The following is a 12,186-nucleotide window of genomic DNA, read 5'->3' on the forward strand; positions in this document are numbered from 1 at the left end:
CCGACGCAAAACTGATAGTTAATTGTAACGTTCAGGTCCTCCTAATGACGATGGATCACTCAAATTGCGTCGAGATTCAATATATCGTCCTCCAGCCGACTAGTTTCCAAGGGGATATTGCTGTCTCGGGCACCATATGATCCTTCTCCTGAGAGTAGATTTTCGAATTCGACGCAAAACTGATAGTTAATTGTAACGTTCAGGGCCTCCTAATGACGAAGGAGCACTCAAATTGCGTCGCGATTCAATACATCGTCCTCCAACGGACTGGTCTCCAAGGGGATATTGCAGCCTCGGGCACCTTATGGTCGTACTACTGTGAATCTAGATTTCCTATTCCGACGCAAAACTGATTGTTAATTGTAACGTTCAGGGCCATCTAATGACCATGGAACATTCAAATTGCGTCGAGATTCAATACATCGGCCTCCAGCCGACTTGTCTCCAAGGGTCTACTGCTGCCTCGGGCACCATGTGGTCCGTCTCCTGTGATTCTAGATTTACTAATCCGACGCGTAACGTTGAGCGCCTCCTAGTTACTATGGAACACTCAAAATGCGTCGCGATCCTATACGTCGTCCTCCAGCCGACTTGTATCCAAGTGGATATTGCTGTCTCGGCCACCATATGGTCGTACTCCTGTGACTTTAGATTTTCGAATCCGACGCAAAACTGATAGTTAATTGTAACGTTCAGGACCTCCTAATGACGATGGAGCACTCAAATTGCGTCGCAATGCAATACATCGTTCTCCAGCGGACTGGTCTCCAAGGGGATATTGCTGCCTCGGGCACCTTATGGTCCGTCTCCAGTATGTCTAGATTTTCGAATCCGACGCAAAACTGATAGTTAAATGTAACGTTCAGGGCCTCCTAATGACGATGAACAATCAAATTGCGACGAGATCCAATACATCGTCCTTCAGCCGACTTGTCTCCAAGGGTCTATTGCAGCCTCGGGCACCTTATGGTCGTACTCCTGTGAGTCTAGATTTTCGAACCCGACGCAAAACTGATAGTTAATTGTAAAGTTCAGGGCCATCTAATGACGATGGTACACTCAAATTGAGTCGAGATTCAATACATCGTCTTCCAGCCGACTTGTCTCCAATGGTCTATTGCAGCCTCGGGCACCTTATTGTCGATCACCTGAGAGTCTAGATTTTCTAATCCGACGCAAAACTGACAGTTAATTGTAGCTTTCATGGCCTCCTAATGACGATGAACACTCAAATTGCGACGAGATCCAATACATCGTCCTTCAGCCGACTTGTCTCCAAGGGTCTATTGCAGCCTCGGGCACCTTATGGTCGTTCTCCTGTGAGTCTAGATTTTCGAATCGAACGCAGAACAGATAGTTAATTGTAACTTTCAGGGCCTCCTAATGACGATGGTTCACTCAAATTGAGTCGAGATTCAATACATCGGCCTCCAGCCGACTTGTCTCCAAAAGTCTATAGCTGCATCGGGCACCATATGGTCGTTCTCCTGTGAGTAGATTTTCTAATCCGACTCAAAACTGATTTTTAATTGTAACGTTCAGGGCCTCCTAATGACGATGGAGCATTCAAATTGCGTCGCGATTCAATACATCGCCCTCCAGCGGACATGTCTCCAAGGGGATATTGCTGCCTCGGGCACCTTATGGTCAGTCTCCAGTGAGTCTAGAATTTCGATTCCGACGCAAAACTGATAGTTAATTGTAACGTTCAGGTCCTCCTAATGACGATGGATCACTCAAATTGCGTCGAGATTCAATATATCGTCCTCCAGCCGACTTGTTTCCAAGGTGATATTGCTGTCTCGGGCACCATATGATCCTTCTCCTGAGAGTAGATTTTCGAATCCGACGCTAAACTGATAGTTAATTGTAACGTTCAGGGCCTCCTAATGACGAAGGAGCACTCAAATTGCGTCGCGATTCAATACATCGTCCTCCAACGGACTGGTCTCCAAGGGGATATTGCAGCCTCGGGCACCTTAGGGTCGTACTACTATGAATCTAGATTTCCTAATCCGACGCAAAACTGATTGTTAATTGTAACGTTCAGGGCCTCCTAATGTCGATGGAACACTCAAATTGCGTCGAGATTCAATATATCGTCCTCCAGCCGAAATGTATCCAAGGGGATATTGCTGTCTTGGGCACCATATGATCCTTCTCCTGTGAGTAGATTTTCGAATCCGACGCAAAACTGATAGTTAATTGATCCGTTCAGGGCCTCCTAATGACGATGGAGCACTCAAATAGCGTTGCCATTCAATACATCGTTCTCCAGCGGACTGGTCTCCAAGGGGATATTGCTGCCTCGGGCACCTTATGGTCCGTCTCCAGTAAGTCTAGATTTTCGATTCCGACGCAAAACTGATAGTTAAATGTAACGTTCAGGGCCTCCTAATGACGATGAACACTCAAATTGCGACGAGATCCAATACATCGTCCTTCAGCCGACTTGTCTCCAAGGGTCTATTGCAGCCTCGGGCACCTTATGGTCGTACTCCTGTGAGTCTAGATTTTCGAACCCGACGCAAAACTGATAGTTAATTATAACGTTCAGGGCCACCTAATGACGATGGAACATTCAAATTGCGTCGAGATTCAATACATCGACCTCCAGCCGACTTGTCTCCAAAGGTCTATTGCTGCCTCGGGCACCATATGGTCGTTCTCCTGTGAGTTTAGATTTTCGAATCCGACGCAAAACTGATAGTTAATTGTAACGTTCAGGGCCTCCTAATGACGATGGAACACTCAAACTGCGTCGAGATTCAATACATCGTCCTTCAGCCGACTTGTCTCCAAGGGTCTATTGCTTCCTGGGACACCTTATGGTCGTTCCCCTGTGAGTCTAGATTTTCGAATCCAACGCAGAACAGATAGTTAATTGTAACTTTCAGGGCCTCCTAATGACGATGGTACACTCGAATTGAGTCGAGATCCAATACATCGTCCTCCAGCCGACTTGTCACCAAGGGTCTATTGCAGCCACGGGCACCTTATGGTCGTTCTCCTGCGAGTCTAGATTTTCGAATCGAACGCACAACAGATAGTTAATTGTAACTTTCAGGGCCTCCTAATGACGATGGTACACTCGAATTGAGTCGAGATTCAATACATCGTCCTCCAGCCGACTTGTCACCAAGGGTCTTTTGCTGCCTCGGGCACCTTATGATCGTTCTCCTGTGAGTCTAGATTTTCAAACCCGACGCAAAACTGATAGTTAATTGTAACGTTCAGGGCCTCCTAATGACGATGGAACACTCAAATTGCGTCGAGATTCAATATATCGTCGTCCAGCCGACTTGTATCCAAGGGGATATTGCTGTCTCGGGCACAATATGTTCCATCTCCTGTGAGTAGATTTTCGAATCCGACGCCAAACTGATAGTTAATTGTAACGTTCAGGGCCTCCTAATGACGATGGAACACTCAAATTGCGTCGAGATTCAATACATCGTCCTTCAGCCGACTTGTCTCCAAGGGTCTATTGCTTCCTCGGGCACCTCATTGTCGTTCTCCTGTGAGTCTAGTTCTTCGATTCCGACGCAAAACTGATTGTTAATTGTAACGTTCAGGGCCTCCTAATGTCGATGGAACACTCAAGTTGCGTCGAGATTCAATATATCGTCCTCCAGCCGACTTGTATCCAAGGGGATATTGCTGTCTCGGGCACCATATGATCCTTCTCCTGTGAGTAGATTTTCGAATCCGATGCTAAACTGATAGTTAAATGTAACGTTCAGGGCCTCCTAATGACGATGGAACATTCAAATTGCGTCGAGATTCAATACATCGTCATTCAGCCGACTTGTCTCCAAGGGTCTATTGCAGCCTCGGGCACCTTATGGTCGTACTCCTGTGAATCTAGATTTTCTAATCCGACGCAAAACTGATAGTTAATTGTAACGTTCAAGGACTCCTAATGACGATGGAACACTCAAATTGCGTCGAGATTCAATATATCGTCCTTCAGCCGACTTGTCTCCAAGGGTCTATTGCTTCCTCGGGCACCTTATTGTCGTTCTCCTGTGAGTCTACTTCTTCGATTCCGAAGCAAAACTGATTGTTAATTGTACCGTTCAGGGCCTCCTAATGTCGATGGAACACTCAAATTGCGACGAGATTCAATATATCGTCCTCCAGTCGACTTGTGTCCAAGGGGATATTGCTGTCTCGGGCACCATAAGATCCTTCTCCTGTGAGTAGATTTTCGAATCCGACGCAAAACTGATTTTTAATTGTAACGTTCAGTGCCTCCTAATGACGATGGAGCATTCTAATTGCGTCGCGATTCAATACATCGTCCTCCAGCGGACTGGTCTCCAAGGCGATATTGCTGCCTCGGGCACCTTATGGTCCGTCTCCAGTAAGTCTAGATTTTCGAATCCGACGCAAAACTGATAGTTAATTGTAACGTTCTGAGAGTCCTAAAGACGATGGAGCACTCAAATTGCGTCGCGATACAATACAGCGTCCTCCAGCGGACTGGACTCCAAGGGGATATTGCTGCCTCGGGCACCTTATGATCGCTCTCCTGTGAGTCTAGATTTTCGAACCCGACGCAAACCTGATAGTTAATTGTAACGTTCCGGGCCACCTAATGACGAGAACATTCAAATTGCGTCGAGATTCAATACATCGGCCTCCAGCCGACTTGTCTCCAAAGGTTTATTGCGGCCTCGGGCACCATATGGTCGTTCTCCTGTGAGTTTAGATTTTCTAATCCGACGCAAAACTGATAGTTAATTGTAACGTTCAGGGCCTCCTAATGACGATGGAGCACTCAAATTGCGTCGCGATTCAATACATCGTTCTCCAGCGGACTGGTCTCCAAGGGGATTTTGCTGCCACGGGCACCTTATGGTCCGTCTCCAGTAAGTCTAGATTTTGGAATCCGACGCAAAACTGATAGTTAAATGTAACGTTCAGGGCCTCCTAATGACGATGAACACTCAAATTGCGACGAGATCCAATACATCGTCCTTCAGCCGACTTGTCTCCAAGGGTCTATTGTTGTCTCGGGCACCTTATGATCGTTCTTCTGTGAGTCTAGATTTTCGAACCCGACGCAAAACTGATAGTTAATTGTAACGTTCAGGGCCACCTAATGACCATAGAACATTCAAATTGCGTCGAGATTCAATACATCGGCCTTCAGCCGACTTGTCTCCAATGGTCTATTGCTGCCTCGGGCACCTTGTGGTCCGTCACCTGTGAGTCTAGATTTACTAATCCGACGCATAACTGATAGTTTATTGTAACGTTGAGCGCCTCCTAGTTACGATGGAACACTCAAAATGCGTCGCGATCCAATACATCGTCCTCCAGCCGACTTGTATCCAAGGGGATATAGCTGTCTCGGGCACCATATGATCCTTCTCCTGAGAGTAGATTTTCGAATCCGACGATAAACAGATAGTTAATTGAAACGTTCAGGACCTCCTAATGACGATGGATTACTCAAATTGCGTCGAGAGTCAATACATCGACCTCCAGCCGACTTGTCTACAAGGGGATATTGCTGCCTCGGGGTCCATGTGGTTCGTCTTCTATGAGTCGTGATTTTCGAATCAGACGCGAAACTGATAGTTAATTGTAACGTTCAGGGCCATCTAATGACGAAGGAGCACTCAAATTGCGTCGCGATTCAATACATCGTCTTCCAACGGATTGGTCTCCAAGGGGATATTGCTGCCTCGCGCACCTTATGGTCCGTCTCCAGTAACTCTAGATTTTCGAATCCGACGCAAAACTGATAGTTAAATGTAACGTTCAGGGCCTCCTAATGACGATGAACACTCAAATTGCGACGAGATCCAATACAACGTCCTTCAGCCGACTTGTCTCCAAGGGTCTATTGCAGCCTCGGGCACCTTATGGTCGTACTCCTGTGAATCTAGATTTTCTAATCCGACGCAAAACTGATTGTTAATTGTAACGTTCAGGGCCTCCTAATGACGATGGAACACTCAAATTGCGTCGAGATTCAATACATCGTTCTTCAGCCGAATTGTCTCCAAGGGTCTATTGCTTCCTCGGGCACCTTATTGTCGTTCTCCTGTGAGTCTAGTTCTTCGATTCCGACGCAAAACTGATTGTTAATTGTAACGTTCAGGGCCTCCTAATGTCGATGGAACACTCAAAATGCGTCGCGATCCAATACATCGTCCTCCAGCCGACTTGTATCCAAGGGGATATAGCTGTCTCGGGCATCAAATGATCCTTCTCCTGTGAGTAGATTTTCGAATCCGACGCAAAACTGATAGTTAATTGTTCCGTTCAGGGCCTCCTAATGACGATGGAGCACTCAAATAGCGTCGCGATTCAATACATCGTTCACCAGCGGACTGGTCTCCAAGGGGATATTGCATCCTCGGGCACCTTATGGTCCGTCTCCAGTAACTCTAGATTTTCGATTCCGACGCAAAACTGATAGTTAAATGTAACGTTCAGGGCCTCCTATTGACGATGAACACTCAAATTGCGACGAGATCCAATACATCGTCCTTCAGCCGACTTGTCTCCAAGGGTCTATTGTTGCCTCGGGCACCTTATGATCGTTCTCCTGTGAGTCTAGATTTTCGAACCCGACGCAAAACTGATAGTTAATTGTAACGTTCAGGGCCATCTAATGACCATGGAACATTCAAATTGCGTCGAGATTCAATACATCGGCCTCCAGCCGACTTGTCTCCAAGGGTCTACTGCTGCCTCGGGCACCATGTGGTCCGTCTCCTGTGAGTCTAGATTTACTAATCCGACGCGTAACGTTGAGCGCCTGCTAGTTACGATGGAACACTCAAAATGCGTCGCAATCCTATACATCGTCCTCCAGCCGACTTGTATCCAAGGGGATATTGCTGTCTCGGGCACCATATGATCCTTCTCCTTAGAGTAAATTTTCGATTCCGACGATAAACTGATTGTTAATTGTAACGTTCAGGGCCTCCTAATGACGATGAACACTCAAATTGCGACGAGATCCAATACATCGTCCTTCAGCCGACTTGTCTCCAAGGGTCTATTGCAGCCTCGGGCACCTTATGGTCGTACTCCTGTGAGTCTAGATTTTCGAACCCGACGCAAAACTGATAGTTAATTGTAAAGTTCAGGGCCATCTAATGACGATGGTACACTCAAATTGAGTCGAGATTCAATACATCGTCTTCCAGCCGACTTGTCTCCAATGGTCTATTGCAGCCTCGGGCACCTTATAGTCGATCACCTGAGAGTCTAGATTTTCTAATCCGACGCAAAACTGATAGTTAATTGTAGCTTTCATGGCCTCCTAATGACGATGAACACTCAAATTGCGACGAGATCCAATACATCGTCCTTCAGCCGACTTGTCTCCAAGGGTCTATTGCAGCCTCGGGCACCTTATGGTCGTTCTCCTGTGAGTCTAGATTTTCGAATCGAACGCAGAACAGATAGTTAATTGTAACTTTCAGGGCCTCCTAATGACGATGGTTCACTCAAATTGAGTCGAGATTCAATACATCGGCCTCCAGCCGACTTGTCTCCAAAAGTCTATAGCTGCATCGGGCACCATATGGTCGTTCTCCTGTGAGTAGATTTTCTAATCCGACTCAAAACTGATTTTTAATTGTAACGTTCAGGGCCTCCTAATGACGATGGAGCATTCAAATTGCGTCGCGATTCAATACATCGCCCTCCAGCGGACATGTCTCCAAGGGGATATTGCTGCCTCGGGCACCTTATGGTCAGTCTCCAGTGAGTCTAGATTTTCGATTCCGACGCAAAACTGATAGTTAATTGTAACGTTCAGGTCCTCCTAATGACGATGGATCACTCAAATTGCGTCGAGATTCAATATATCGTCCTCCAGCCGACTTGTTTCCAAGGTGATATTGCTGTCTCGGGCACCATATGATCCTTCTCCTGAGAGTAGATTTTCGAATCCGACGCTAAACTGATAGTTAATTGTAACGTTCAGGGCCTCCTAATGACGAAGGAGCACTCAAATTGCGTCGCGATTCAATACATCGTCCTCCAACGGACTGGTCTCCAAGGGGATATTGCAGCCTCGGGCACCTTATGGTCGTACTACTATGAATCTAGATTTCCTAATCCGACGCAAAACTGATTGTTAATTGTAACGTTCAGGGCCTCCTAATGTCGATGGAACACTCAAATTGCGTCGAGATTCAATATATCGTCCTCCAGCCGAAATGTATCCAAGGGGATATTGCTGTCTTGGGCACCATATGATCCTTCTCCTGTGAGTAGATTTTCGAATCCGACGCAAAACTGATAGTTAATTGATCCGTTCAGGGCCTCCTAATGACGATGGAGCACTCAAATAGCGTCGCCATTCAATACATCGTTCTCCAGCGGACTGGTCTCCAAGGGGATATTGCTGCCTCGGGCACCTTATGGTCCGTCTCCAGTAAGTCTAGATTTTCGATTCCGACGCAAAACTGATAGTTAAATGTAACGTTCAGGGCCTCCTAATGACGATGAACACTCAAATTGCGACGAGATCCAATACATCGTCCTTCAGCCGACTTGTCTCCAAGGGTCTATTGCAGCCTCGGGCACCTTATGGTCGTACTCCTGTGAGTCTAGATTTTCGAACCCGACGCAAAACTGATAGTTAATTGTAACGTTCAGGGCCACCTAATGACGATGGAACATTCAAATTGCGTCGAGATTCAATACATCGACCTCCAGCCGACTTGTCTCCAAAGGTCTATTGCTGCCTCGGGCACCATATGGTCGTTCTCCTGTGAGTTTAGATTTTCGAATCCGACGCAAAACTGATAGTTAATTGTAACGTTCAGGGCCTCCTAATGACGGAGCACTCAAATTGCGTCGCAATTCAATACATCGTTCTCCAGCGGACTGGTCTCCAAGGGGATATTGCTGCCTCGGGCACCTTATGGTCCGTCTCCAGTATGTCTAGATTTTCGAATCCGACGCAAAACTGATAGTTAAATGTAAAGTTCAGGGCCTCCTAATGACGATGGAACACTCAAACTGCGTCGAGATTCAATACATCGTCCTTCAGCCGACTTGTCTCCAAGGGTCTATTGCTTCCTGGGACACCTTATGGTCGTTCCCCTGTGAGTCTAGATTTTCGAATCCAACGCAGAACAGATAGTTAATTGTAACTTTCAGGGCCTCCTAATGACGATGGTACACTCGAATTGAGTCGAGATCCAATACATCGTCCTCCAGTCGACTTGTCACCAAGGGTCTATTGCAGCCACGGGCACCTTATGATCGTTCTCCTGTGAGTCTAGATTTTCAAACCCGACGCAAAACTGATAGTTAATTGTAACGTTCAGGGCCTCCTAATGACGATGGAACACTCAAATTGCGTCGAGATTCAATATATCGTCGTCCAGCCGACTTGTATCCAAGGGGATATTGCTGTCTCGGGCACAATATGTTCCATCTCCTGTGAGTAGATTTTCGAATCCGACGCTAAACTGATAGTTAAATGTAACGTTCAGGGCCTCCTAATGACGATGGAACATTCAAATTGCGTCGAGATTCAATACATCGTCATTCAGCCGACTTGTCTCCAAGGGTCTATTGCAGCCTCGGGCACCTTATGGTCGTACTCCTGTGAATCTAGATTTTCTAATCCGACGCAAAACTGATAGTTAATTGTAACGTTCAAGGACTCCTAATGACGATGGAACACTCAAATTGCGTCGAGATTCAATATATCGTCCTTCAGCCGACTTGTCTCCAAGGGTCTATTGCTTCCTCGGGCACCTTATTGTCGTTCTCCTGTGAGTCTACTTCTTCGATTCCGAAGCAAAACTGATTGTTAATTGTACCGTTCAGGGCCTCCTAATGTCGATGGAACACTCAAATTGCGACGAGATTCAATATATCGTCCTCCAGTCGACTTGTGTCCAAGGGGATATTGCTGTCTCGGGCACCATAAGATCCTTCTCCTGTGAGTAGATTTTCGAATCCGACGCTAAACTGATAGTTAATTGTAACGTTCAGGGCCTCCTAATGACGATGGAACACTCAAATTGCGTCGCGATTCAATACATCGTTCTCCAGCGGACTGGTCTCCAAGGGGATATTGCTGCCTCGGGCACCATATGGTCGTTCTCCTGTGAGTTTAGATTTTCGAATCCGACGCAAAACTGATAGTTAATTGTAACGTTCAGGGCCTCCTAATGACGGAGCACTCAAATTGCGTCGCAATGCAATACATCTTTCTCCAGCGGACGTCTCCAAGGGGATATTGCTGCCTCGGGCACCTTATGGTCCGTCTCCAGTATGTCTAGATTTTCGAATCCGACGCAAAACTGATAGTTAAATGTAAAGTTCAGGGCCTCCTAATGACGATGGAACACTCGAATTGAGTCGAGATCCAATACATCGTCCTCCAGCCGACTTGTCACCAAGGGTCTAATGCAGCCACGGACACCTTATGGTCGTTCTCCTGCGAGTCTAGATTTTCGAATCGAACGCAGAACAGATAGTTAATTGTAACGTTCAGGTCCTCCTAATGACGATGGATCACTCACATTGCGTCGAGATTCAATATATCGTCCTCCAGTCGACTTGTTTCCAAGGGGATATTGCTGTCTCGGGCACCATATGATCCTTCTCCTGAGAGTAGATTTTCGAATCCGACGCTAAACTGATAGTTAATTGTAACGTTCAGGGCCTCCTAATGACGAAGGAACACTCAAATTGCGTCGCGATTCAATACATCGTCCTCCAACGGACCGATCTCCAAGGGGATATTGCAGCCTCGGGCACCTTATGGTCGTACTACTGTGAATCTAGATTTCCTAATCCGACGCAAAACTGATAGTTAATTGTAACGTTCAGGGCCTCCTAATGACGACGGAACACTCAAACTTCGTCGAGATTCAATACATCGTCCTTCAGCCGACTTGTCTCCAAAAGTCTATAGCTGCATCGGGCACCATATGGTCGTTCTCCTGTGAGTAGAATTTCTAATCCGACTCAAAACTGATTTTTAATTGTAACGTTCAGGGCCTCCTAATGACGATGGAGCATTCAAATTGCGTCGCGATTCAATACATCGTCCTCCAGCGGACTGGTCTCCAAGGGGATATTGCTGCCTCGGGCACCTTATGGTCCGTCTCCAGTAAGTCTAGATTTTCGAATCGAACGCAGAACAGATAGTTAATTGTAACCTTCAGGTCCTCCTAATGACGATGGAACACTCAAATTGCGTCGAGATTCAATACATCGTCCTTCAGCCGACTTGTCTCCAAGGGTCTATTGCTTCCTCGGGCACCTTATTGTCGTCCTCCTGTGAGTCTAGTTCTTCGATTCCGACGCAAAACTGATTGTTAATTGTAACGTTCAGGGCCTCCTAATGTCGATGGAACACTCAAATTGCGTCGAGATTCAATATATCGTCCTCCAGCCGACTTGTATCCAAGGGGATATTGCTGTCTCGGGCACCATATGATCCTTCTCCTGTGAGTAGATTTTCGAATCCGACGCTAAACTGATAGTTAACTGTAACGTTCAGGGCCTCCTAATGACGATGGAACATTCAAATTGCGTCGAGATTCAATACATCGTCATTCAGCCGACTTGTCTCCAAGGGTCTATTGCTTCCTCGGGCACCTCATGGTCGTTCTCCTGTGAGTCTAGATTTTCGAATCGAACGCAGAACAGATAGTTAATTGTAACTTTCAGGACCTCCTAATGACGATGGTACACTCAAATTGAGGCGAGATTCAATACATCGTCCTCCAGCCGACTTGTCTCCAAGGGTCTATTGCAGCCTCGGGCACCTTATGGTCGTTCTCCTGTGAGTCTAGATTTTCTAATCCGACGCAAAACTGATAGTTAATTGTAGCGTTCAGGGCCTCCTAATGACGATGGAACACTCAAATTGCCTCGAGACTCAATACATCGTCCTCCAACGGACTGGTCTCCAAGGGGATATTGCTGCCTCGCGCACCTTATGGTCCGTCTCCAGTAAGTATAGATTTTCGAATCCGACGCAAAACTGATAGTTAAATGTAACGTTCAGGGCCTCCTAATGACGATGAACACTCAAATTGCGACGAGATCCAATACAACGTCCTTCAGCCGACTTGTCTCCAAGGGTCTATTGCTTCCTCGGACACCTTATGGTCGTTCTCCTGTGAGTCTAGATTTTCGAATCGAACGCAGAACAGATAGTTAATTGTAACGTTCAGG

Source organism: Schistocerca serialis, unplaced genomic scaffold (genome assembly GCF_023864345.2).
Source record: "Schistocerca serialis cubense isolate TAMUIC-IGC-003099 unplaced genomic scaffold, iqSchSeri2.2 HiC_scaffold_1363, whole genome shotgun sequence".
Classification (NCBI taxonomy): domain Eukaryota; kingdom Metazoa; phylum Arthropoda; class Insecta; order Orthoptera; family Acrididae; genus Schistocerca; species Schistocerca serialis.